The sequence below is a fragment of the Eleutherodactylus coqui genome, unplaced genomic scaffold (assembly GCF_035609145.1).
Source record: "Eleutherodactylus coqui strain aEleCoq1 unplaced genomic scaffold, aEleCoq1.hap1 HAP1_SCAFFOLD_761, whole genome shotgun sequence".
Classification (NCBI taxonomy): Eukaryota; Metazoa; Chordata; class Amphibia; order Anura; family Eleutherodactylidae; genus Eleutherodactylus; species Eleutherodactylus coqui.
The window spans coordinates 1-18,326 of record NW_027102471.1 but is presented as its reverse complement, the minus strand read 5'-3'; the positions used below and the strand labels follow the sequence as shown (position 1 = coordinate 18,326).

The window sequence follows — 18,326 nt, the reverse complement described above, 5'->3', positions numbered from 1 at the left end:
AACGCACCTCCGAAAAGGAAAGAAACCTACTCACGGCCTTAAAAGTCAACGGGACCTGGGATTCCCAGCCGGTCACCCATACTGGTACTTGCCAGGCCTCAAGCTGGCTGGCGGCCGCGATCTGACGAGAGCAGGCACATTCAGCTTAGAATGCCCGTTGACAGCTCCTCCTCCTTTCCTATGGGCTTTCTGCAGTGCGAACGCACCTCCGAAAAGGAAAGAAACCTACTCACGGCCTTAAAAATCAACGGGACCTGGGATTCCCAGCCGGTCACCCATACTGGTACTTGCCAGGCCTCAAGCTGGCTGGCGGCCGCGATCTGACGAGAGCAGGCACATTCAGCTTAGAATGCCCGTTGACAGCTCCTCCTCCTTTCCTATGGGCTTTCTGCAGTGCGAACGCACCTCCGAAAAGGAAAGAAACCTACTCACGGCCTTAAAAGTCAACGGGACCTGGGATTCCCAGCCGGTCACCCATACTGGTACTTGCCAGGCCTCAAGCTGGCTGGCGGCCGCGATCTGACGAGAGCAGGCACATTCAGCTTAGAATGCCCGTTGACAGCTCCTCCTCCTTTCCTATGGGCTTTCTGCAGTGCGAACGCACCTCCGAAAAGGAAAGAAACCTACTCACGGCCTGAAAAGCCAACGGGACCTGGGATTCCCAGCCGGTCACCCATACTGGTACTTGCCAGGCCTCAAGCTGGCTGGCGGCCGCGATCTGACGAGAGCAGGCACATTCAGCTTAGAATGCCCGTTGACAGCTCCTCTTCCTTTCCTATGGGCTTTCTGCAGTGCGAACGCACCTCCGAAAAGGAAAGAAAACTACTCACGGCCTTAAAAGTCAACGGGACCTGGGATTCCCAGCCGGTCACCCATACTGGTACTTGCCAGGCCTCAAGCTGGCTGGCGGCCGCGATCTGACGAGAGCAGGCACATTCAGCTTAGAATGCCCGTTGACAGCTCCTCCTCCTTTTCTATGGGCTTTCTGCAGTGCGAACGCACCTCCGAAAAGGAAAGAAACCTACTCACGGCCTTAAAAGTCAACGGGACCTGGGATTCCCAGCCGGTCACCCATACTGGTACTTGCCAGGCCTCAAGCTGGCTGGCGACCGCGATCTGACGAGAGCAGGCACATTCAGCTTAGAATGCCCGTTGACAGCTCCTCCTCCTTTCCTATGGGCTTTCTGCAGTGCGAACGCACCTCCGAAAAGGAAAGAAACCTACTCACGGCCTGAAAAGTCAACGGGACCTGGGATTCCCAGCCGGTCACCCACACTGGTACTTGCCAGGCCTCAAGCTGGCTGGCGGCCGCGATCTGACGAGAGCAGGCACATTCAGCTTAGAATGCCCGTTGACAGCTCCTCCTCCTTTCCTATGGGCTTTCTGCAGTGCGAACGCACCTCCGAAAAGGAAAGAAACCTACTCACGGCCTTAAAAGTCAACGGGACCTGGGATTCCCAGCCGGTCACCCATACTGGTACTTGCCAGGCCTCAAGCTGGCTGGCGGCCGCGATCTGACGAGAGCAGGCACATTCAGCTTAGAATGCCCGTTGACAGCTCCTCCTCCTTTCCTATGGGCTTTCTGCAGTGCGAACGCACCTCCGAAAAGGAAAGAAACCTAGTCACGGCCTTAAAAGTCAACGGGACCTGGGATTCCCAGCCGGTCACCCATACTGGTACTTGCCAGGCCTCAAGCTGGCTGGCGGCCGCGATCTGACGAGAGCAGGCACATTCAGCTTAGAATGCCCGTTGACAGCTCCTCCTCCTTTCCTATGGGCTTTCTGCAGTGCGAACGCACCTCCGAAAAGGAAAGAAACCTACTCACGGCCTTAAAAGTCAACGGGACCTGGGATTCCCAGCCGGTCACCCATACTGGTACTTGCCAGGCCTCAAGCTGGCTGGCGGCCGCGATCTGACGAGAGCAGGCACATTCAGCTTAGAATGCCCGTTGACAGCTCCTCCTCCTTTCCTATGGGCTTTCTGCAGTGCGAACGCACCTCCGAAAAGGAAAGAAACCTACTCACGGCCTTAAAAGTCAACGGGACCTGGGATTCCCAGCCTTTCACCCATACTGGTACTTGCCAGGCCTCAAGCTGGCTGGCGGCCGCGATCTGACGAGAGCAGGCACATTCAGCTTAGAATGCCCGTTGACAGCTCCTCCTCCTTTCCTATGGGCTTTCTGCAGTGCGAACGCACCTCCGAAAAGGAAAGAAACCTACTCACGGCCTTAAAAGTCAACGGGACCTGGGATTCCCAGCCGGTCACCCATACTGGTACTTGCCAGGCCTCAAGCTGGCTGGCGGCCGCGATCTGACGAGAGCAGGCACATTCAGCTTAGAATGCCCGTTGGCAGCTCCTCCTCCTTTCCTATGGGCTTTCTGCAGTGCGAACGCACCTCCGAAAAGGAAAGAAACCTACTCACGGCCTTAAAAGTCAACGGGACCTGGGATTCCCAGCCGGTCACCCATACTGGTACTTGCCAGGCCTCAAGCTGGCTGGCGGCCGCGATCTGACGAGAGCAGGCACATTCAGCTTAGAATGCCCGTTGGCAGCTCCTCCTCCTTTCCTATGGGCTTTCTGCAGTGCGAACGCACCTCCGAAAAGGAAAGAAACCTACTCACGGCCTTAAAAGTCAACGGGACCTGGGATTCCCAGCCGGTCACCTATACTGGTACTTGCCAGGCCTCAAGCTGGCTGGCGGCCGCGATCTGACGAGAGCAGGCACATTCAGCTTAGAATGCCCGTTGGCAGCTCCTCCTCCTTTCCTATGGGCTTTCTGCAGTGCGAACGCACCTCCGAAAAGGAAAGAAACCTACTCACGGCCTTAAAAGTCAACGGGACCTGGGATTCCCAGCCGGTCACCCATACTGGTACTTGCCAGGCCTCAAGTTGGCTGGCGGCCGCGATCTGACGAGAGCAGGCACATTCAGCTTAGAATGCCCGTTGACAGCTCCTCCTCCTTTCCTATGGGCTTTCTGCAGTGCGAACGCACCTACGAAAAGGAAAGAAACCTACTCACGGCCTTAAAAGTCAACGGGACCTGGGATTCCCAGCCGGTCACCCATACTGGTACTTGCCAGGCCTCAAGCTGGCTGGCGGCCGCGATCTGACGAGAGCAGGCACATTCAGCTTAGAATGCCCGTTGGCAGCTCCTCCTCCTTTCCTATGGGCTTTCTGCAGTGCGAACGCACCTCCGAAAAGGAAAGAAACCTACTCACGGCCTTAAAAGTCAATGGGACCTGGGATTCCCAGCCGGTCACCCATACTGGTACTTGCCAGGCCTCAAGCTGGCTGGCGGCCGCGATCTGACGAGAGCAGGCACATTCAGCTTAGAATGCCCGTTGGCAGCTCCTCCTCCTTTCCTATGGGCTTTCTGCAGTGCGAACGCACCTACGAAAAGGAAAGAAACCTACTCACGGCCTTAAAAGTCAACGGGACCTGGGATTCCCAGCCGGTCACCCATACTGGTACTTGCCAGGCCTCAAGCTGGCTGGCGGCCGCGATCTGACGAGAGCAGGCACATTCAGCTTAGAATGCCCGTTGACAGCTCCTCCTCCTTTCCTATGGGCTTTCTGCAGTGCGAACGCACCTCCGAAAAGGAAAGAAACCTACTCACGGCCTTAAAAATCAACGGGACCTGGGATTCCCTGCCGGTCACCCATACTGGTACTTGCCAGGCCTCAAGCTGGCTGGCGGCCGCGATCTGACGAGAGCAGGCACATTCAGCTTAGAATGCCCGTTGACAGCTCCACCTCCTTTCCTATGGGCTTTCTGCAGTGCGAACGCACCTCCGAAAAGGAAAGAAACCTACTCACGGCCTTAAAAGTCAACGGGACGTGGGATTCCCAGCCGGTCACCCATACTGGTACTTGTCAGGCCTCAAGCTGGCTGGCGGCCGCGATCTGACGAGAGCAGGCACATTCAGCTTAGAATGCCCATTGGCAGCTCCTCCTCCTTTCCTATGGGCTTTCTGCAGTGCGAACGCACCTCCGAAAAGGAAAGAAACCTACTCATGGCCTTAAAAGTCAACGGGACCTGGGATTCCCAGCCGGTCACCCATACTGGTACTTGCCAGGCCTCAAGCTGGCTGGCGGCCGCGATCTGACGAGAGCAGGCACATTCAGCTTAAAATGCCCGTTGGCAGCTCCTCCTCCTTTCCTATGGGCTTTCTGCAGTGCGAACGCACCTCCGAAAAGGAAAGAAACCTACTCACGGCCTTAAAAGTCAACGGGACCTGGGATTCCCAGCCGGTCACCCATACTTGTACTTGCCAGGCCTCAAGCTGGCTGGCGGCCGCGATCTGACGAGAGCAGGCACATTCAGCTTAGAATGCCCGTTGACAGCTCCTCCTCCTTTCCTATGGGCTTTCTGCAGTGCGAACGCACCTCCGAAACGGAAAGAAACCTACTCACGGCCTTAAAAGTCAACGGAACCTGGGATTCCCAGCTGGTCACCCATACTGGTACTTGCCAGGCCTCAAGCTGGCTGGCAACCGCGATCTGACGAGAGCAGGCACATTCAGCTTAGAATGCCCGTTGACAGCTCCTCCTCCTTTCCTATGGGCTTTCTGCAGTGCGAACGCACCTCCGAAAAGGAAAGAAACCTACTCACGGCCTTAAAAGTCAACGGGACCTGGGATTCCCAGCCGGTCACCCATACTGGTACTTGCCAGGCCTCAAGCTGGCTGGTGGCCGCGATCTGACGAGAGCAGGCACATTCAGCTTAGAATGCCCGTTGACAGCTCCTCCTCCTTTCCTATGGGCTTTCTGCAGTGCGAACGCACCTCCGAAAAGGAAAGAAACCTACTCACGGCCTTGAAAGTCAACGGGACATGGGATTCCCAGCCGGTCACCCATACTGGTACTTGCCAGGCCTCAAGCTGGCTGGCGGCCGCGATCTGACGAGAGCAGGCACATTCAGCTTAGAATGCCCGTTGGCAGCTCCTCCTCCTTTCCTATGGGCTTTCTGCAGTGCGAACGCACCTCCGAAAAGGAAAGAAACCTACTCACGGCCTTAAAAGTCAACGGGACCTGGGATTCCCAGCCGGTCACCCATACTTGTACTTGCCAGGCCTCAAGCTGGCTGGCGGCCGCGATCTGACGAGAGCAGGCACATTCAGCTTAGAATGCCCGTTGACAGCTCCTCCTCCTTTCCTATGGGCTTTCTGCAGTGCGAACGCACCTCCGAAACGGAAAGAAACCTACTCACGGCCTTAAAAGTCAACGGAACCTGGGATTCCCAGCCGGTCACCCATACTGGTACTTGCCAGGCCTCAAGCTGGCTGGCGGCCGCGATCTGACGAGAGCAGGCACATTCAGCTTAGAATGCCCGTTGACAGCTCCTCCTCCTTTCCTATGGGCTTTCTGCAGTGCGAACGCACCTCCAAAAAGGAAAGAAACCTACTCACGGCCTTAAAAGTCAACGGGACCTGGGATTCCCAGCCGGTCACCCATACTGGTACTTGCCAGGCCTCAAGCTGGCAGGCGGCCGCGATCTGACGAGAGCAGGCACATTCAGCTTAGAATACCCGTTGACAGCTCCTCCTCCTTTCCTATGGGCTTTCTGCAGTGCGAACGCACCTCCGAAAAGGAAAGAAACCTACTCACGGCCTTAAAAGTCAACGGGACCTGGGATTCCCAGCCGGTCACCCATACTGGTACTTGCCAGGCCTCAAGCTGGCTGGCGGCCGCGATCTGACGAGAGCAGGCACATTCAGCTTAGAATGCCCGTTGACAGCTCCTCCTCCTTTCCTATGGGCTTTCTGCAGTGCGAACGCACCTCCGAAAAGGAAAGAAACCTACTCACGGCCTTAAAAGTCAACGGGACCTGGGATTCCCAGCCGGTCACCCATACTGGTACTTGCCAGGCCTCAAGCTGGCTGGCGGCCGCGATCTGACGAGAGCAGGCACATTCAGCTTAGAATGCCCGTTGACAGCTCCTCCTCCTTTCCTATGGGCTTTCTGCAGTGCGAACGCACCTCCGAAAAGGAAAGAAACCTACTCACGGCCTTAAAAGTCAACGGGACCTGGGATTCCCAGCCGGTCACCCATACTGGTACTTGCCAGGCCTCAACCTGGCTGGCGGCCGCGATCTGACGAGAGCAGGCACATTCAGCTTAGAATGCCCGTTGACAGCTCCTCCTCCTTTCCTATGGGCTTTCTGCAGTGCGAACGCACCTCCGAAAAGGAAAGAAACCTACTCACGGCCTTAAAAGTCAACGGGACCTGGGATTCCCAGCCGGTCACCCATACTGGTACTTGCCAGGCCTCAAGCTGGCTGGCGGCCGCGATCTGACGAGAGCAGGCACATTCAGCTTAGAATGCCGTTGACAGCTCCTCCTCCTTTCCTATGGGCTTTCTGCAGTGCGAACGCACCTCCGAAAAGGAAAGAAACCTACTCACGGCCTTAAAAGTCAACGGGACCTGGGATTCCCAGCCGGTCACCCATACTGGTACTTGCCAGGCCTCAAGCTGGCTGGCGGCCGCGATCTGACGAGAGCAGGCACATTCAGCTTAGAATGCCCGTTGACAGCTCCTACTCCTTTCCTATGGGCTTTCTGCAGTGCGAACGCACCTCCGAAAAGGAAAGAAACCTACTCACGGCCTTAAAAGTCAACGGGACCTGGGATTCCCAGCCGGTCACCCATACTGGTACTTGCCAGGCCTCAAGCTGGCTGGCGGCCGCGATCTGACGAGAGCAGGCACATTCAGCTTAGAATGCCCGTTGACAGCTCCTCCTCCTTTCCTATGGGCTTTCTGCAGTGCGAACGCACCTCCGAAAAGGAAAGAAACCTACTCACGGCCTTAAAAGTCACGGGACCTGGGATTCCCAGCCGGTCACCCATACTGGTACTTGCCAGGCCTCAAGCTGGCTGGCGGCCGCGATCTGACGAGAGCAGGCACATTCAGCTTAGAATGCCCGTTGACAGCTCCTCCTCCTTTCCTATGGGCTTTCTGCAGTGCGAACGCACCTCCGAAAAGGAAAGAAACCTACTCACGGCCTTAAAAGTCAACAGGGACCTGGGATTCCCAGCCGGTCACCCATACTGGTACTTGCCAGGCCTCAAGCTGGCTGGCGGCCGCGATCTGACGAGAGCAGGCACATTCAGCTTAGAATGCCCGTTGACAGCTCCTCCTCCTTTCCTATGGGCTTTCTGCAGTGCGAACGCACCTCCGAAAAGGAAAGAAACCTACTCACGGCCTTAAAAGTCAACGGGACCTGGGATTCCCAGCCGGTCACCCATACTGGTACTTGCCAGGCCTCAAGCTGGCTGGCGGCCGCGATCTGACGAGAGCAGGCACATTCAGCTTAGAATGCCCGTTGACAGCTCCTCCTCCTTTCCTATGGGCTTTCTGCAGTGCGAACGCACCTCCGAAAAGGAAAGAAACCTACTCACGGCCTTAAAAGTCAACGGGACCTGGGATTCCCAGCCGGTCACCCATACTGGTACTTGCCAGGCCTCAAGCTGGCTGGCGGCCGCGATCTGACGAGAGCAGGCACATTCAGCTTAGAATGCCGTTGACAGCTCCTCCTCCTTTCCTATGGGCTTTCTGCAGTGCGAACGCACCTCCGAAAAGGAAAGAAACCTACTCACGGCCTTAAAAGTCAACGGGGACCTGGGATTCCCAGCCGGTCACCCATACTGGTACTTGCCAGGCCTCAAGCTGGCTGGCGGCCGCGATCTGACGAGAGCAGGCACATTCAGCTTAGAATGCCCGTTGACAGCTCCTCCTCCTTTCCTATGGGCTTTCTGCAGTGCGAACGCACCTCCGAAAAGGAAAGAAACCTACTCACGGCCTTAAAAGTCAACGGGACCTGGGATTCCCAGCCGGTCACCCATACTGGTACTTGCCAGGCCTCAAGCTGGCTGGCGGCCGCGATCTGACGAGAGCAGGCACATTCAGCTTAGAATGCCCGTTGACAGCTCCTCCTCCTTTCCTATGGGCTTTCTGCAGTGCGAACGCACCTCCGAAAAGGAAAGAAACCTACTCACGGCCTTAAAAGTCAACGGGACCTGGGATTCCCAGCCGGTCACCCATACTGGTACTTGCCAGGCCTCAAGCTGGCTGGCGGCCGCGATCTGACGAGAGCAGGCACATTCAGCTTAGAATGCCCGTTGACAGCTCCTCCTCCTTTCCTATGGGCTTTCTGCAGTGCGAACGCACCTCCGAAAAGGAAAGAAACCTACTCACGGCCTTAAAAGTCAACGGGACCTGGGATTCCCAGCCGGTCACCCATACTGGTACTTGCCAGGCCTCAAGCTGGCTGGCGGCCGCGATCTGACGAGAGCAGGCACATTCAGCTTAGAATGCCCGTTGACAGCTCCTCCTCCTTTCCTATGGGCTTTCTGCAGTGCGAACGCACCTCCGAAAAGGAAAGAAACCTACTCACGGCCTTAAAAGTCAACGGGACCTGGGATTCCCAGCCGGTCACCCATACTGGTACTTGCCAGGCCTCAAGCTGGCTGGCGGCCGCGATCTGACGAGAGCAGGCACATTCAGCTTAGAATGCCCGTTGACAGCTCCTCCTCCTTTCCTATGGGCTTTCTGCAGTGCGAACGCACCTCCGAAAAGGAAAGAAACCTACTCACGGCCTTAAAAGTCAACGGGACCTGGGATTCCCAGCCGGTCACCCATACTGGTACTTGCCAGGCCTCAAGCTGGCTGGCGGCCGCGATCTGACGAGAGCAGGCACATTCAGCTTAGAATGCCCGTTGACAGCTCCTCCTCCTTTCCTATGGGCTTTCTGCAGTGCGAACGCACCTCCGAAAAGGAAAGAAACCTACTCACGGCCTTAAAAGTCAACGGGACCTGGGATTCCCAGCCGGTCACCCATACTGGTACTTGCCAGGCCTCAAGCTGGCTGGCGGCCGCGATCTGACGAGAGCAGGCACATTCAGCTTAGAATGCCCGTTGACAGCTCCTCCTCCTTTCCTATGGGCTTTCTGCAGTGCGAACGCACCTCCGAAAAGGAAAGAAACCTACTCACGGCCTTAAAAGTCAACGGGACCTGGGATTCCCAGCCGGTCACCCATACTGGTACTTGCCAGGCCTCAAGCTGGCTGGCGGCCGCGATCTGACGAGAGCAGGCACATTCAGCTTAGAATGCCCGTTGACAGCTCCTCCTCCTTTCCTATGGGCTTTCTGCAGTGCGAACGCACCTCCGAAAAGGAAAGAAACCTACTCACGGCCTTAAAAGTCAACGGGACCTGGGATTCCCAGCCGGTCACCCATACTGGTACTTGCCAGGCCTCAAGCTGGCTGGCGGCCGCGATCTGACGAGAGCAGGCACATTCAGCTTAGAATGCCCGTTGACAGCTCCTCCTCCTTTCCTATGGGCTTTCTGCAGTGCGAACGCACCTCCGAAAAGGAAAGAAACCTACTCACGGCCTTAAAAGTCAACGGGACCTGGGATTCCCAGCCGGTCACCCATACTGGTACTTGCCAGGCCTCAAGCTGGCTGGCGGCCGCGATCTGACGAGAGCAGGCACATTCAGCTTAGAATGCCCGTTGACAGCTCCTCCTCCTTTCCTATGGGCTTTCTGCAGTGCGAACGCACCTCCGAAAAGGAAAGAAACCTACTCACGGCCTTAAAAGTCAACGGGACCTGGGATTCCCAGCCGGTCACCCATACTGGTACTTGCCAGGCCTCAAGCTGGCTGGCGGCCGCGATCTGACGAGAGCAGGCACATTCAGCTTAGAATGCCCGTTGACAGCTCCTCCTCCTTTCCTATGGGCTTTCTGCAGTGCGAACGCACCTCCGAAAAGGAAAGAAACCTACTCACGGCCTTAAAAGTCAACGGGACCTGGGATTCCCAGCCGGTCACCCATACTGGTACTTGCCAGGCCTCAAGCTGGCTGGCGGCCGCGATCTGACGAGAGCAGGCACATTCAGCTTAGAATGCCCGTTGACAGCTCCTCCTCCTTTCCTATGGGCTTTCTGCAGTGCGAACGCACCTCCGAAAAGGAAAGAAACCTACTCACGGCCTTAAAAGTCAACGGGACCTGGGATTCCCAGCCGGTCACCCATACTGGTACTTGCCAGGCCTCAAGCTGGCTGGCGGCCGCGATCTGACGAGAGCAGGCACATTCAGCTTAGAATGCCCGTTGACAGCTCCTCCTCCTTTCCTATGGGCTTTCTGCAGTGCGAACGCACCTCCGAAAAGGAAAGAAACCTACTCACGGCCTTAAAAGTCAACGGGACCTGGGATTCCCAGCCGGTCACCCATACTGGTACTTGCCAGGCCTCAAGCTGGCTGGCGGCCGCGATCTGACGAGAGCAGGCACATTCAGCTTAGAATGCCCGTTGACAGCTCCTCCTCCTTTCCTATGGGCTTTCTGCAGTGCGAACGCACCTCCGAAAAGGAAAGAAACCTACTCACGGCCTTAAAAGTCAACGGGACCTGGGATTCCCAGCCGGTCACCCATACTGGTACTTGCCAGGCCTCAAGCTGGCTGGCGGCCGCGATCTGACGAGAGCAGGCACATTCAGCTTAGAATGCCCGTTGACAGCTCCTCCTCCTTTCCTATGGGCTTTCTGCAGTGCGAACGCACCTCCGAAAAGGAAAGAAACCTACTCACGGCCTTAAAAGTCAACGGGACCTGGGATTCCCAGCCGGTCACCCATACTGGTACTTGCCAGGCCTCAAGCTGGCTGGCGGCCGCGATCTGACGAGAGCAGGCACATTCAGCTTAGAATGCCCGTTGACAGCTCCTCCTCCTTTCCTATGGGCTTTCTGCAGTGCGAACGCACCTCCGAAAAGGAAAGAAACCTACTCACGGCCTTAAAAGTCAACGGGACCTGGGATTCCCAGCCGGTCACCCATACTGGTACTTGCCAGGCCTCAAGCTGGCTGGCGGCCGCGATCTGACGAGAGCAGGCACATTCAGCTTAGAATGCCCGTTGACAGCTCCTCCTCCTTTCCTATGGGCTTTCTGCAGTGCGAACGCACCTCCGAAAAGGAAAGAAACCTACTCACGGCCTTAAAAGTCAACGGGACCTGGGATTCCCAGCCGGTCACCCATACTGGTACTTGCCAGGCCTCAAGCTGGCTGGCGGCCGCGATCTGACGAGAGCAGGCACATTCAGCTTAGAATGCCCGTTGACAGCTCCTCCTCCTTTCCTATGGGCTTTCTGCAGTGCGAACGCACCTCCGAAAAGGAAAGAAACCTACTCACGGCCTTAAAAGTCAACGGGACCTGGGATTCCCAGCCGGTCACCCATACTGGTACTTGCCAGGCCTCAAGCTGGCTGGCGGCCGCGATCTGACGAGAGCAGGCACATTCAGCTTAGAATGCCCGTTGACAGCTCCTCCTCCTTTCCTATGGGCTTTCTGCAGTGCGAACGCACCTCCGAAAAGGAAAGAAACCTACTCACGGCCTTAAAAGTCAACGGGACCTGGGATTCCCAGCCGGTCACCCATACTGGTACTTGCCAGGCCTCAAGCTGGCTGGCGGCCGCGATCTGACGAGAGCAGGCACATTCAGCTTAGAATGCCCGTTGACAGCTCCTCCTCCTTTCCTATGGGCTTTCTGCAGTGCGAACGCACCTCCGAAAAGGAAAGAAACCTACTCACGGCCTTAAAAGTCAACGGGACCTGGGATTCCCAGCCGGTCACCCATACTGGTACTTGCCAGGCCTCAAGCTGGCTGGCGGCCGCGATCTGACGAGAGCAGGCACATTCAGCTTAGAATGCCCGTTGACAGCTCCTCCTCCTTTCCTATGGGCTTTCTGCAGTGCGAACGCACCTCCGAAAAGGAAAGAAACCTACTCACGGCCTTAAAAGTCAACGGGACCTGGGATTCCCAGCCGGTCACCCATACTGGTACTTGCCAGGCCTCAAGCTGGCTGGCGGCCGCGATCTGACGAGAGCAGGCACATTCAGCTTAGAATGCCCGTTGACAGCTCCTCCTCCTTTCCTATGGGCTTTCTGCAGTGCGAACGCACCTCCGAAAAGGAAAGAAACCTACTCACGGCCTTAAAAGTCAACGGGACCTGGGATTCCCAGCCGGTCACCCATACTGGTACTTGCCAGGCCTCAAGCTGGCTGGCGGCCGCGATCTGACGAGAGCAGGCACATTCAGCTTAGAATGCCCGTTGACAGCTCCTCCTCCTTTCCTATGGGCTTTCTGCAGTGCGAACGCACCTCCGAAAAGGAAAGAAACCTACTCACGGCCTTAAAAGTCAACGGGACCTGGGATTCCCAGCCGGTCACCCATACTGGTACTTGCCAGGCCTCAAGCTGGCTGGCGGCCGCGATCTGACGAGAGCAGGCACATTCAGCTTAGAATGCCCGTTGACAGCTCCTCCTCCTTTCCTATGGGCTTTCTGCAGTGCGAACGCACCTCCGAAAAGGAAAGAAACCTACTCACGGCCTTAAAAGTCAACGGGACCTGGGATTCCCAGCCGGTCACCCATACTGGTACTTGCCAGGCCTCAAGCTGGCTGGCGGCCGCGATCTGACGAGAGCAGGCACATTCAGCTTAGAATGCCCGTTGCAGCTCCTCCTCCTTTCCTATGGGCTTTCTGCAGTGCGAACGCACCTCCGAAAAGGAAAGAAACCTACTCACGGCCTTAAAAGTCAACGGGACCTGGGATTCCCAGCCGGTCACCCATACTGGTACTTGCCAGGCCTCAAGCTGGCTGGCGGCCGCGATCTGACGAGAGCAGGCACATTCAGCTTAGAATGCCCGTTGGCAGCTCCTCCTCCTTTCCTATGGGCTTTCTGCAGTGCGAACGCACCTCCGAAAAGGAAAGAAACCTACTCACGGCCTTAAAAGTCAACGGGACCTGGGATTCCCAGCCGGTCACCCATACTGGTACTTGCCAGGCCTCAAGCTGGCTGGCGGCCGCGATCTGACGAGAGCAGGCACATTCAGCTTAGAATGCCCGTTGACAGCTCCTCCTCCTTTCCTATGGGCTTTCTGCAGTGCGAACGCACCTCCGAAAAGGAAAGAAACCTACTCACGGCCTTAAAAGTCAACGGGACCTGGGATTCCCAGCCGGTCACCCATACTGGTACTTGCCAGGCCTCAAGCTGGCTGGCGGCCGCGATCTGACGAGAGCAGGCACATTCAGCTTAGAATGCCCGTTGACAGCTCCTCCTCCTTTCCTATGGGCTTTCTGCAGTGCGAACGCACCTCCGAAAAGGAAAGAAACCTACTCACGGCCTTAAAAGTCAACGGGACCTGGGATTCCCAGCCGGTCACCCATACTGGTACTTGCCAGGCCTCAAGCTGGCTGGCGGCCGCGATCTGACGAGAGCAGGCACATTCAGCTTAGAATGCCCGTTGACAGCTCCTCCTCCTTTCCTATGGGCTTTCTGCAGTGCGAACGCACCTCCGAAAAGGAAAGAAACCTACTCACGGCCTTAAAAGTCAACGGGACCTGGGATTCCCAGCCGGTCACCCATACTGGTACTTGCCAGGCCTCAAGCTGGCTGGCGGCCGCGATCTGACGAGAGCAGGCACATTCAGCTTAGAATGCCCGTTGACAGCTCCTCCTCCTTTCCTATGGCTTTCTGCAGTGCGAACGCACCTCCGAAAAGGAAAGAAACCTACTCACGGCCTTAAAAGTCAACGGGACCTGGGATTCCCAGCCGGTCACCCATACTGGTACTTGCCAGGCCTCAAGCTGGCTGGCGGCCGCGATCTGACGAGAGCAGGCACATTCAGCTTAGAATGCCCGTTGACAGCTCCTCCTCCTTTCCTATGGGCTTTCTGCAGTGCGAACGCACCTCCGAAAAGGAAAGAAACCTACTCACGGCCTTAAAAGTCAACGGGACCTGGGATTCCCAGCCGGTCACCCATACTGGTACTTGCCAGGCCTCAAGCTGGCTGGCGGCCGCGATCTGACGAGAGCAGGCACATTCAGCTTAGAATGCCCGTTGACAGCTCCTCCTCCTTTCCTATGGGCTTTCTGCAGTGCGAACGCACCTCCGAAAAGGAAAGAAACCTACTCACGGCCTTAAAAGTCAACGGGACCTGGGATTCCCAGCCGGTCACCCATACTGGTACTTGCCAGGCCTCAAGCTGGCTGGCGGCCGCGATCTGACGAGAGCAGGCACATTCAGCTTAGAATGCCCGTTGACAGCTCCTCCTCCTTTCCTATGGGCTTTCTGCAGTGCGAACGCACCTCCGAAAAGGAAAGAAACCTACTCACGGCCTTAAAAGTCAACGGGACCTGGGATTCCCAGCCGGTCACCCATACTGGTACTTGCCAGGCCTCAAGCTGGCTGGCGGCCGCGATCTGACGAGAGCAGGCACATTCAGCTTAGAATGCCCGTTGACAGCTCCTCCTCCTTTCCTATGGGCTTTCTGCAGTGCGAACGCACCTCCGAAAAGGAAAGAAACCTACTCACGGCCTTAAAAGTCAACGGGACCTGGGATTCCCAGCCGGTCACCCATACTGGTACTTGCCAGGCCTCAAGCTGGCTGGCGGCCGCGATCTGACGAGAGCAGGCACATTCAGCTTAGAATGCCCGTTGACAGCTCCTCCTCCTTTCCTATGGGCTTTCTGCAGTGCGAACGCACCTCCGAAAAGGAAAGAAACCTACTCACGGCCTTAAAAGTCAACGGGACCTGGGATTCCCAGCCGGTCACCCATACTGGTACTTGCCAGGCCTCAAGCTGGCTGGCGGCCGCGATCTGACGAGAGCAGGCACATTCAGCTTAGAATGCCCGTTGGCAGCTCCTCCTCCTTTCCTATGGGCTTTCTGCAGTGCGAACGCACCTCCGAAAAGGAAAGAAACCTACTCACGGCCTTAAAAGTCAACGGGACCTGGGATTCCCAGCCGGTCACCCATACTGGTACTTGCCAGGCCTCAAGCTGGCTGGCGGCCGCGATCTGACGAGAGCAGGCACATTCAGCTTAGAATGCCCGTTGGCAGCTCCTCCTCCTTTCCTATGGGCTTTCTGCAGTGCGAACGCACCTACGAAAAGGAAAGAAACCTACTCACGGCCTTAAAAGTCAACGGGACCTGGGATTCCCAGCCGGTCACCCATACTGGTACTTGCCAGGCCTCAAGCTGGCTGGCGGCCGCGATCTGACGAGAGCAGGCACATTCAGCTTAGAATGCCCGTTGGCAGCTCCTCCTCCTTTCCTATGGGCTTTCTGCAGTGCGAACGCACCTCCGAAAAGGAAAGAAACCTACTCACGGCCTTAAAAGTCAACGGACCTGGGATTCCCAGCCGGTCACCCATACTGGTACTTGCCAGGCCTCAAGCTGGCTGGCGGCCGCGATCTGACGAGAGCAGGCACATTCAGCTTAGAATGCCCGTTGGCAGCTCCTCCTCCTTTCCTATGGGCTTTCTGCAGTGCGAACGCACCTCCGAAAAGGAAAGAAACCTACTCACGGCCTTAAAAGTCAACGGGACCTGGATTCCCAGCCGGTCACCCATACTGGTACTTGCCAGGCCTCAAGCTGGCTGGCGGCCCGCGATCTGACGAGAGCAGGCACATTCAGCTTAGAATGCCCGTTGACAGCTCCTCCTCCTTTCCTATGGGCTTTCTGCAGTGCGAACGCACCTCCGAAAAGGAAAGAAACCTACTCACGGCCTTAAAAGTCAACGGGACCTGGGATTCCCAGCCAGGTCACCCATACTGGTACTTGCCAGGCCTCAAGCTGGCTGGCGGCCGCGATCTGACGAGAGCAGGCACATTCAGCTTAGAATGCCCGTTGACAGCTCCTCCTCCTTTCCTATGGGCTTTCTGCAGTGCGAACGCACCTCCGAAAAGGAAAGAAACCTACTCACGGCCTTAAAAGTCAACGGGACCTGGGATTCCCAGCCGGTCACCCATACTGGTACTTGCCAGGCCTCAAGCTGGCTGGCGGCCGCGATCTGACGAGAGCAGGCACATTCAGCTTAGAATGCCCGTTGACAGCTCCTCCTCCTTTCCTATGGGCTTTCTGCAGTGCGAACGCACCTCCGAAAAGGAAAGAAACCTACTCACGGCCTTAAAAGTCAACGGGACCTGGGATTCCCAGCCGGTCACCCATACTGGTACTTGCCAGGCCTCAAGCTGGCTGGCGGCCGCGATCTGACGAGAGCAGGAACATTCAGCTTAGAATGCCCGTTGACAGCTCCTCCTCCTTTCCTATGGGCTTTCTGCAGTGCGAACGCACCTCCGAAAAGGAAAGAAACCTACTCACGGCCTTAAAAGTCAACGGACCTGGGATTCCCAGCCGGTCACCCATACTGGTACTTGCCAGGCCTCAAGCTGGCTGGCGGCCGCGATCTGACGAGAGCAGGCACATTCAGCTTAGAATGCCCGTTGACAGCTCCTCCTCCTTTCCTATGGGCTTTCTGCAGTGCGAACGCACCTCCGAAAAGGAAAGAAACCTACTCACGGCCTTAAAAGTCAACGGGACCTGGGATTCCCAGCCGGTCACCCATACTGGTACTTGCCAGGCCTCAAGCTGGCTGGCGGCCGCGATCTGACGAGAGCAGGCACATTCAGCTTAGAATGCCCGTTGACAGCTCCTCCTCCTTTCCTATGGGCTTTCTGCAGTGCGAACGCACCTCCGAAAGGAAAGAAACCTACTCACGGCCTTAAAAGTCAACGGGACCTGGGATTCCCAGCCGGTCACCCATACTGGTACTTGCCAGGCCTCAAGCTGGCAGGCGGCCGCGATCTGACGAGAGCAGGCACATTCAGCTTAGAATACCCGTTGACAGCTCCTCCTCCTTTCCTATGGGCTTTCTGCAGTGCGAACGCACCTCCGAAAAGGAAAGAAACCTACTCACGGGCCTTAAAAGTCAACGGGACCTGGGATTCCCAGCCGGTCACCCATACTGGTACTTGCCAGGCCTCAAGCTGGCTGGCGGCCGCGATCTGACGAGAGCAGGCACATTCAGCTTAGAATGCCCGTTGACAGCTCCTCCTCCTTTCCTATGGCTTTCTGCAGTGCGAACGCACCTCCGAAAAGGAAAGAAACCTACTCACGGCCTTAAAAGTCAACGGGACCTGGGATTCCCAGCCGGTCACCCATACTGGTACTTGCCAGGCCTCAAGCTGGCTGGCGGCCGCGATCTGACGAGAGCAGGCACATTCAGCTTAGAATGCCCGTTGACAGCTCCTCCTCCTTTCCTATGGGCTTTCTGCAGTGCGAACGCACCTCCGAAAAGGAAAGAAACCTACTCACGGCCTTAAAAGTCAATGGGACCTGGGATTCCCAGCCTTTCACCCATACTGGTACTTGCCAGGCCTCAAGCTGGCTGGCGGCCGCGATCTGACGAGAGCAGGCACATTCAGCTTAGAAAGCCCATTGGCAGCTCCTCCTCCTTTCCTATGGGCTTTCTGCAGTGCGAACGAACCTCCGAAAAGGAAAGAAACCTACTCACTGGCCTTAAAAGTCAACGGGACCTGGGATTCCCAGCCGGTCACCCATACTGGTACTTGCCAGGCCTCAAGCTGGCTGGCGGCCGCGATCTGACGAGAGCAGGCACATTCAGCTTAGAATGCCCGTTGGCAGCTCCTCCTCCTTTCCTATGGGCTTTCTGCAGTGCGAACGCACCTCCGAAAAGGAAAGAAACCTACTCACGGCCTTAAAAGTCAACGGGACCTGGGATTCCCAGCCGGTCACCCATACTGGTACTTGCCAGGCCTCAAGCTGGCTGGCGGCCGCGATCTGACGAGAGCAGGCACATTCAGCTTAGAATGCCCGTTGACAGCTCCTCCTCCTTTCCTATGGGCTTTCTGCAGTGCGAACGCACCTCCGAAAAGGAAAGAAACCTACTCACGGCCTTAAAAGTCAACGGGACCTGGGATTCCCAGCCAGTCACCCATACTGGTACTTGCCAGGCCTCAAGCTGGCTGGCGGCCGCGATCTGACGAGAGCAGGCACATTCAGCTTAGAATGCCCGTTGACAGCTCCTCCTCCTTTCCTATGGGCTTTCTGCAGTGCGAACGCACCTCCGAAAAGGAAAGAAACCTACTCACAGGCCTTAAAAGTCAACGGGACCTGGGATTCCCAGCCGGTCACCCATACTGGTACTTGCCAGGCCTCAAGCTGGCTGGCGCCGCGATCTGACGAGAGCAGGCACATTCAGCTTAGAATGCCCGTTGGCAGCTCCTCCTCCTTTCCTATGGGCTTTCTGCAGTGCGAACGCACCTCCGAAAAGGAAAGAAACCTACTCACGGCCTTAAAAGTCAACGGGACCTGGGATTCCCAGCCGGTCACCCATACTGGTACTTGCCAGGCCTCAAGCTGGCTGGCGGCCGCGATCTGACGAGAGCAGGAACATTCAGCTTAGAATGCCCGTTGACAGCTCCTCCTCCTTTCCTATGGGCTTTCTGCAGTGCGAACGCACCTCCGAAAAGGAAAA

General features: G+C 56.7%; 82 pseudogenes; all 82 read right to left on the bottom strand.

Moving 5' to 3' along the window:
• Window positions 1–43: 43 nt before the first annotated feature.
• LOC136603507 (5S ribosomal RNA) lies at window positions 44–162 on the bottom strand (annotated as a pseudogene).
• An 80-nt stretch (window positions 163–242) lies between these two features.
• LOC136603574 (5S ribosomal RNA) lies at window positions 243–361 on the bottom strand (annotated as a pseudogene).
• An 80-nt stretch (window positions 362–441) lies between these two features.
• LOC136603668 (5S ribosomal RNA) lies at window positions 442–560 on the bottom strand (annotated as a pseudogene).
• Window positions 561–640: 80 nt separating this feature from the next.
• Window positions 641–759, bottom strand: LOC136603565 (5S ribosomal RNA; annotated as a pseudogene).
• An 80-nt stretch (window positions 760–839) lies between these two features.
• On the bottom strand, window positions 840–958 carry LOC136603667 (5S ribosomal RNA; annotated as a pseudogene).
• Window positions 959–1,038: 80 nt separating this feature from the next.
• LOC136603555 (5S ribosomal RNA) lies at window positions 1,039–1,157 on the bottom strand (annotated as a pseudogene).
• An 80-nt stretch (window positions 1,158–1,237) lies between these two features.
• On the bottom strand, window positions 1,238–1,356 carry LOC136603556 (5S ribosomal RNA; annotated as a pseudogene).
• An 80-nt stretch (window positions 1,357–1,436) lies between these two features.
• On the bottom strand, window positions 1,437–1,555 carry LOC136603666 (5S ribosomal RNA; annotated as a pseudogene).
• Window positions 1,556–1,635: 80 nt separating this feature from the next.
• On the bottom strand, window positions 1,636–1,754 carry LOC136603665 (5S ribosomal RNA; annotated as a pseudogene).
• An 80-nt stretch (window positions 1,755–1,834) lies between these two features.
• Window positions 1,835–1,953, bottom strand: LOC136603664 (5S ribosomal RNA; annotated as a pseudogene).
• A 279-nt stretch (window positions 1,954–2,232) lies between these two features.
• On the bottom strand, window positions 2,233–2,351 carry LOC136603591 (5S ribosomal RNA; annotated as a pseudogene).
• Window positions 2,352–2,431: 80 nt separating this feature from the next.
• Window positions 2,432–2,550, bottom strand: LOC136603590 (5S ribosomal RNA; annotated as a pseudogene).
• An 80-nt stretch (window positions 2,551–2,630) lies between these two features.
• Window positions 2,631–2,749, bottom strand: LOC136603624 (5S ribosomal RNA; annotated as a pseudogene).
• An 80-nt stretch (window positions 2,750–2,829) lies between these two features.
• Window positions 2,830–2,948, bottom strand: LOC136603600 (5S ribosomal RNA; annotated as a pseudogene).
• An 80-nt stretch (window positions 2,949–3,028) lies between these two features.
• LOC136603589 (5S ribosomal RNA) lies at window positions 3,029–3,147 on the bottom strand (annotated as a pseudogene).
• Window positions 3,148–3,227: 80 nt separating this feature from the next.
• Window positions 3,228–3,346, bottom strand: LOC136603618 (5S ribosomal RNA; annotated as a pseudogene).
• Window positions 3,347–3,426: 80 nt separating this feature from the next.
• LOC136603513 (5S ribosomal RNA) lies at window positions 3,427–3,545 on the bottom strand (annotated as a pseudogene).
• Window positions 3,546–3,625: 80 nt separating this feature from the next.
• LOC136603604 (5S ribosomal RNA) lies at window positions 3,626–3,744 on the bottom strand (annotated as a pseudogene).
• Window positions 3,745–4,023: 279 nt separating this feature from the next.
• Window positions 4,024–4,142, bottom strand: LOC136603613 (5S ribosomal RNA; annotated as a pseudogene).
• Window positions 4,143–4,222: 80 nt separating this feature from the next.
• On the bottom strand, window positions 4,223–4,341 carry LOC136603599 (5S ribosomal RNA; annotated as a pseudogene).
• An 80-nt stretch (window positions 4,342–4,421) lies between these two features.
• On the bottom strand, window positions 4,422–4,540 carry LOC136603572 (5S ribosomal RNA; annotated as a pseudogene).
• An 80-nt stretch (window positions 4,541–4,620) lies between these two features.
• LOC136603506 (5S ribosomal RNA) lies at window positions 4,621–4,739 on the bottom strand (annotated as a pseudogene).
• A 279-nt stretch (window positions 4,740–5,018) lies between these two features.
• On the bottom strand, window positions 5,019–5,137 carry LOC136603596 (5S ribosomal RNA; annotated as a pseudogene).
• An 80-nt stretch (window positions 5,138–5,217) lies between these two features.
• On the bottom strand, window positions 5,218–5,336 carry LOC136603566 (5S ribosomal RNA; annotated as a pseudogene).
• Window positions 5,337–5,416: 80 nt separating this feature from the next.
• Window positions 5,417–5,535, bottom strand: LOC136603621 (5S ribosomal RNA; annotated as a pseudogene).
• Window positions 5,536–5,615: 80 nt separating this feature from the next.
• On the bottom strand, window positions 5,616–5,734 carry LOC136603661 (5S ribosomal RNA; annotated as a pseudogene).
• Window positions 5,735–5,814: 80 nt separating this feature from the next.
• Window positions 5,815–5,933, bottom strand: LOC136603660 (5S ribosomal RNA; annotated as a pseudogene).
• Window positions 5,934–6,013: 80 nt separating this feature from the next.
• Window positions 6,014–6,132, bottom strand: LOC136603594 (5S ribosomal RNA; annotated as a pseudogene).
• Window positions 6,133–6,410: 278 nt separating this feature from the next.
• LOC136603659 (5S ribosomal RNA) lies at window positions 6,411–6,529 on the bottom strand (annotated as a pseudogene).
• An 80-nt stretch (window positions 6,530–6,609) lies between these two features.
• LOC136603658 (5S ribosomal RNA) lies at window positions 6,610–6,728 on the bottom strand (annotated as a pseudogene).
• A 278-nt stretch (window positions 6,729–7,006) lies between these two features.
• LOC136603568 (5S ribosomal RNA) lies at window positions 7,007–7,126 on the bottom strand (annotated as a pseudogene).
• Window positions 7,127–7,206: 80 nt separating this feature from the next.
• Window positions 7,207–7,325, bottom strand: LOC136603657 (5S ribosomal RNA; annotated as a pseudogene).
• Window positions 7,326–7,603: 278 nt separating this feature from the next.
• Window positions 7,604–7,723, bottom strand: LOC136603563 (5S ribosomal RNA; annotated as a pseudogene).
• An 80-nt stretch (window positions 7,724–7,803) lies between these two features.
• On the bottom strand, window positions 7,804–7,922 carry LOC136603656 (5S ribosomal RNA; annotated as a pseudogene).
• An 80-nt stretch (window positions 7,923–8,002) lies between these two features.
• Window positions 8,003–8,121, bottom strand: LOC136603655 (5S ribosomal RNA; annotated as a pseudogene).
• An 80-nt stretch (window positions 8,122–8,201) lies between these two features.
• LOC136603654 (5S ribosomal RNA) lies at window positions 8,202–8,320 on the bottom strand (annotated as a pseudogene).
• An 80-nt stretch (window positions 8,321–8,400) lies between these two features.
• Window positions 8,401–8,519, bottom strand: LOC136603662 (5S ribosomal RNA; annotated as a pseudogene).
• Window positions 8,520–8,599: 80 nt separating this feature from the next.
• Window positions 8,600–8,718, bottom strand: LOC136603650 (5S ribosomal RNA; annotated as a pseudogene).
• An 80-nt stretch (window positions 8,719–8,798) lies between these two features.
• On the bottom strand, window positions 8,799–8,917 carry LOC136603638 (5S ribosomal RNA; annotated as a pseudogene).
• Window positions 8,918–8,997: 80 nt separating this feature from the next.
• On the bottom strand, window positions 8,998–9,116 carry LOC136603626 (5S ribosomal RNA; annotated as a pseudogene).
• Window positions 9,117–9,196: 80 nt separating this feature from the next.
• On the bottom strand, window positions 9,197–9,315 carry LOC136603653 (5S ribosomal RNA; annotated as a pseudogene).
• Window positions 9,316–9,395: 80 nt separating this feature from the next.
• Window positions 9,396–9,514, bottom strand: LOC136603651 (5S ribosomal RNA; annotated as a pseudogene).
• Window positions 9,515–9,594: 80 nt separating this feature from the next.
• LOC136603649 (5S ribosomal RNA) lies at window positions 9,595–9,713 on the bottom strand (annotated as a pseudogene).
• Window positions 9,714–9,793: 80 nt separating this feature from the next.
• LOC136603648 (5S ribosomal RNA) lies at window positions 9,794–9,912 on the bottom strand (annotated as a pseudogene).
• An 80-nt stretch (window positions 9,913–9,992) lies between these two features.
• LOC136603647 (5S ribosomal RNA) lies at window positions 9,993–10,111 on the bottom strand (annotated as a pseudogene).
• An 80-nt stretch (window positions 10,112–10,191) lies between these two features.
• On the bottom strand, window positions 10,192–10,310 carry LOC136603646 (5S ribosomal RNA; annotated as a pseudogene).
• An 80-nt stretch (window positions 10,311–10,390) lies between these two features.
• On the bottom strand, window positions 10,391–10,509 carry LOC136603645 (5S ribosomal RNA; annotated as a pseudogene).
• An 80-nt stretch (window positions 10,510–10,589) lies between these two features.
• On the bottom strand, window positions 10,590–10,708 carry LOC136603644 (5S ribosomal RNA; annotated as a pseudogene).
• Window positions 10,709–10,788: 80 nt separating this feature from the next.
• LOC136603643 (5S ribosomal RNA) lies at window positions 10,789–10,907 on the bottom strand (annotated as a pseudogene).
• Window positions 10,908–10,987: 80 nt separating this feature from the next.
• Window positions 10,988–11,106, bottom strand: LOC136603642 (5S ribosomal RNA; annotated as a pseudogene).
• Window positions 11,107–11,186: 80 nt separating this feature from the next.
• On the bottom strand, window positions 11,187–11,305 carry LOC136603640 (5S ribosomal RNA; annotated as a pseudogene).
• Window positions 11,306–11,385: 80 nt separating this feature from the next.
• LOC136603639 (5S ribosomal RNA) lies at window positions 11,386–11,504 on the bottom strand (annotated as a pseudogene).
• Window positions 11,505–11,584: 80 nt separating this feature from the next.
• On the bottom strand, window positions 11,585–11,703 carry LOC136603637 (5S ribosomal RNA; annotated as a pseudogene).
• An 80-nt stretch (window positions 11,704–11,783) lies between these two features.
• LOC136603636 (5S ribosomal RNA) lies at window positions 11,784–11,902 on the bottom strand (annotated as a pseudogene).
• An 80-nt stretch (window positions 11,903–11,982) lies between these two features.
• On the bottom strand, window positions 11,983–12,101 carry LOC136603635 (5S ribosomal RNA; annotated as a pseudogene).
• An 80-nt stretch (window positions 12,102–12,181) lies between these two features.
• LOC136603634 (5S ribosomal RNA) lies at window positions 12,182–12,300 on the bottom strand (annotated as a pseudogene).
• Window positions 12,301–12,380: 80 nt separating this feature from the next.
• Window positions 12,381–12,499, bottom strand: LOC136603615 (5S ribosomal RNA; annotated as a pseudogene).
• A 79-nt stretch (window positions 12,500–12,578) lies between these two features.
• On the bottom strand, window positions 12,579–12,697 carry LOC136603588 (5S ribosomal RNA; annotated as a pseudogene).
• An 80-nt stretch (window positions 12,698–12,777) lies between these two features.
• LOC136603633 (5S ribosomal RNA) lies at window positions 12,778–12,896 on the bottom strand (annotated as a pseudogene).
• Window positions 12,897–12,976: 80 nt separating this feature from the next.
• LOC136603632 (5S ribosomal RNA) lies at window positions 12,977–13,095 on the bottom strand (annotated as a pseudogene).
• Window positions 13,096–13,175: 80 nt separating this feature from the next.
• On the bottom strand, window positions 13,176–13,294 carry LOC136603631 (5S ribosomal RNA; annotated as a pseudogene).
• Window positions 13,295–13,374: 80 nt separating this feature from the next.
• LOC136603629 (5S ribosomal RNA) lies at window positions 13,375–13,493 on the bottom strand (annotated as a pseudogene).
• A 79-nt stretch (window positions 13,494–13,572) lies between these two features.
• LOC136603628 (5S ribosomal RNA) lies at window positions 13,573–13,691 on the bottom strand (annotated as a pseudogene).
• Window positions 13,692–13,771: 80 nt separating this feature from the next.
• Window positions 13,772–13,890, bottom strand: LOC136603627 (5S ribosomal RNA; annotated as a pseudogene).
• Window positions 13,891–13,970: 80 nt separating this feature from the next.
• Window positions 13,971–14,089, bottom strand: LOC136603622 (5S ribosomal RNA; annotated as a pseudogene).
• Window positions 14,090–14,169: 80 nt separating this feature from the next.
• LOC136603610 (5S ribosomal RNA) lies at window positions 14,170–14,288 on the bottom strand (annotated as a pseudogene).
• An 80-nt stretch (window positions 14,289–14,368) lies between these two features.
• Window positions 14,369–14,487, bottom strand: LOC136603598 (5S ribosomal RNA; annotated as a pseudogene).
• Window positions 14,488–14,567: 80 nt separating this feature from the next.
• On the bottom strand, window positions 14,568–14,686 carry LOC136603587 (5S ribosomal RNA; annotated as a pseudogene).
• Window positions 14,687–14,766: 80 nt separating this feature from the next.
• LOC136603584 (5S ribosomal RNA) lies at window positions 14,767–14,885 on the bottom strand (annotated as a pseudogene).
• Window positions 14,886–14,965: 80 nt separating this feature from the next.
• On the bottom strand, window positions 14,966–15,084 carry LOC136603583 (5S ribosomal RNA; annotated as a pseudogene).
• Window positions 15,085–15,362: 278 nt separating this feature from the next.
• Window positions 15,363–15,481, bottom strand: LOC136603616 (5S ribosomal RNA; annotated as a pseudogene).
• An 80-nt stretch (window positions 15,482–15,561) lies between these two features.
• Window positions 15,562–15,681, bottom strand: LOC136603612 (5S ribosomal RNA; annotated as a pseudogene).
• An 80-nt stretch (window positions 15,682–15,761) lies between these two features.
• On the bottom strand, window positions 15,762–15,880 carry LOC136603585 (5S ribosomal RNA; annotated as a pseudogene).
• Window positions 15,881–15,960: 80 nt separating this feature from the next.
• On the bottom strand, window positions 15,961–16,079 carry LOC136603554 (5S ribosomal RNA; annotated as a pseudogene).
• A 278-nt stretch (window positions 16,080–16,357) lies between these two features.
• LOC136603573 (5S ribosomal RNA) lies at window positions 16,358–16,476 on the bottom strand (annotated as a pseudogene).
• A 79-nt stretch (window positions 16,477–16,555) lies between these two features.
• Window positions 16,556–16,674, bottom strand: LOC136603620 (5S ribosomal RNA; annotated as a pseudogene).
• An 81-nt stretch (window positions 16,675–16,755) lies between these two features.
• On the bottom strand, window positions 16,756–16,874 carry LOC136603561 (5S ribosomal RNA; annotated as a pseudogene).
• Window positions 16,875–16,953: 79 nt separating this feature from the next.
• LOC136603549 (5S ribosomal RNA) lies at window positions 16,954–17,072 on the bottom strand (annotated as a pseudogene).
• A 280-nt stretch (window positions 17,073–17,352) lies between these two features.
• Window positions 17,353–17,471, bottom strand: LOC136603582 (5S ribosomal RNA; annotated as a pseudogene).
• Window positions 17,472–17,551: 80 nt separating this feature from the next.
• LOC136603537 (5S ribosomal RNA) lies at window positions 17,552–17,670 on the bottom strand (annotated as a pseudogene).
• An 80-nt stretch (window positions 17,671–17,750) lies between these two features.
• On the bottom strand, window positions 17,751–17,869 carry LOC136603595 (5S ribosomal RNA; annotated as a pseudogene).
• A 279-nt stretch (window positions 17,870–18,148) lies between these two features.
• On the bottom strand, window positions 18,149–18,267 carry LOC136603552 (5S ribosomal RNA; annotated as a pseudogene).
• Between the last annotated feature and the right edge of the window lie 59 nt (window positions 18,268–18,326).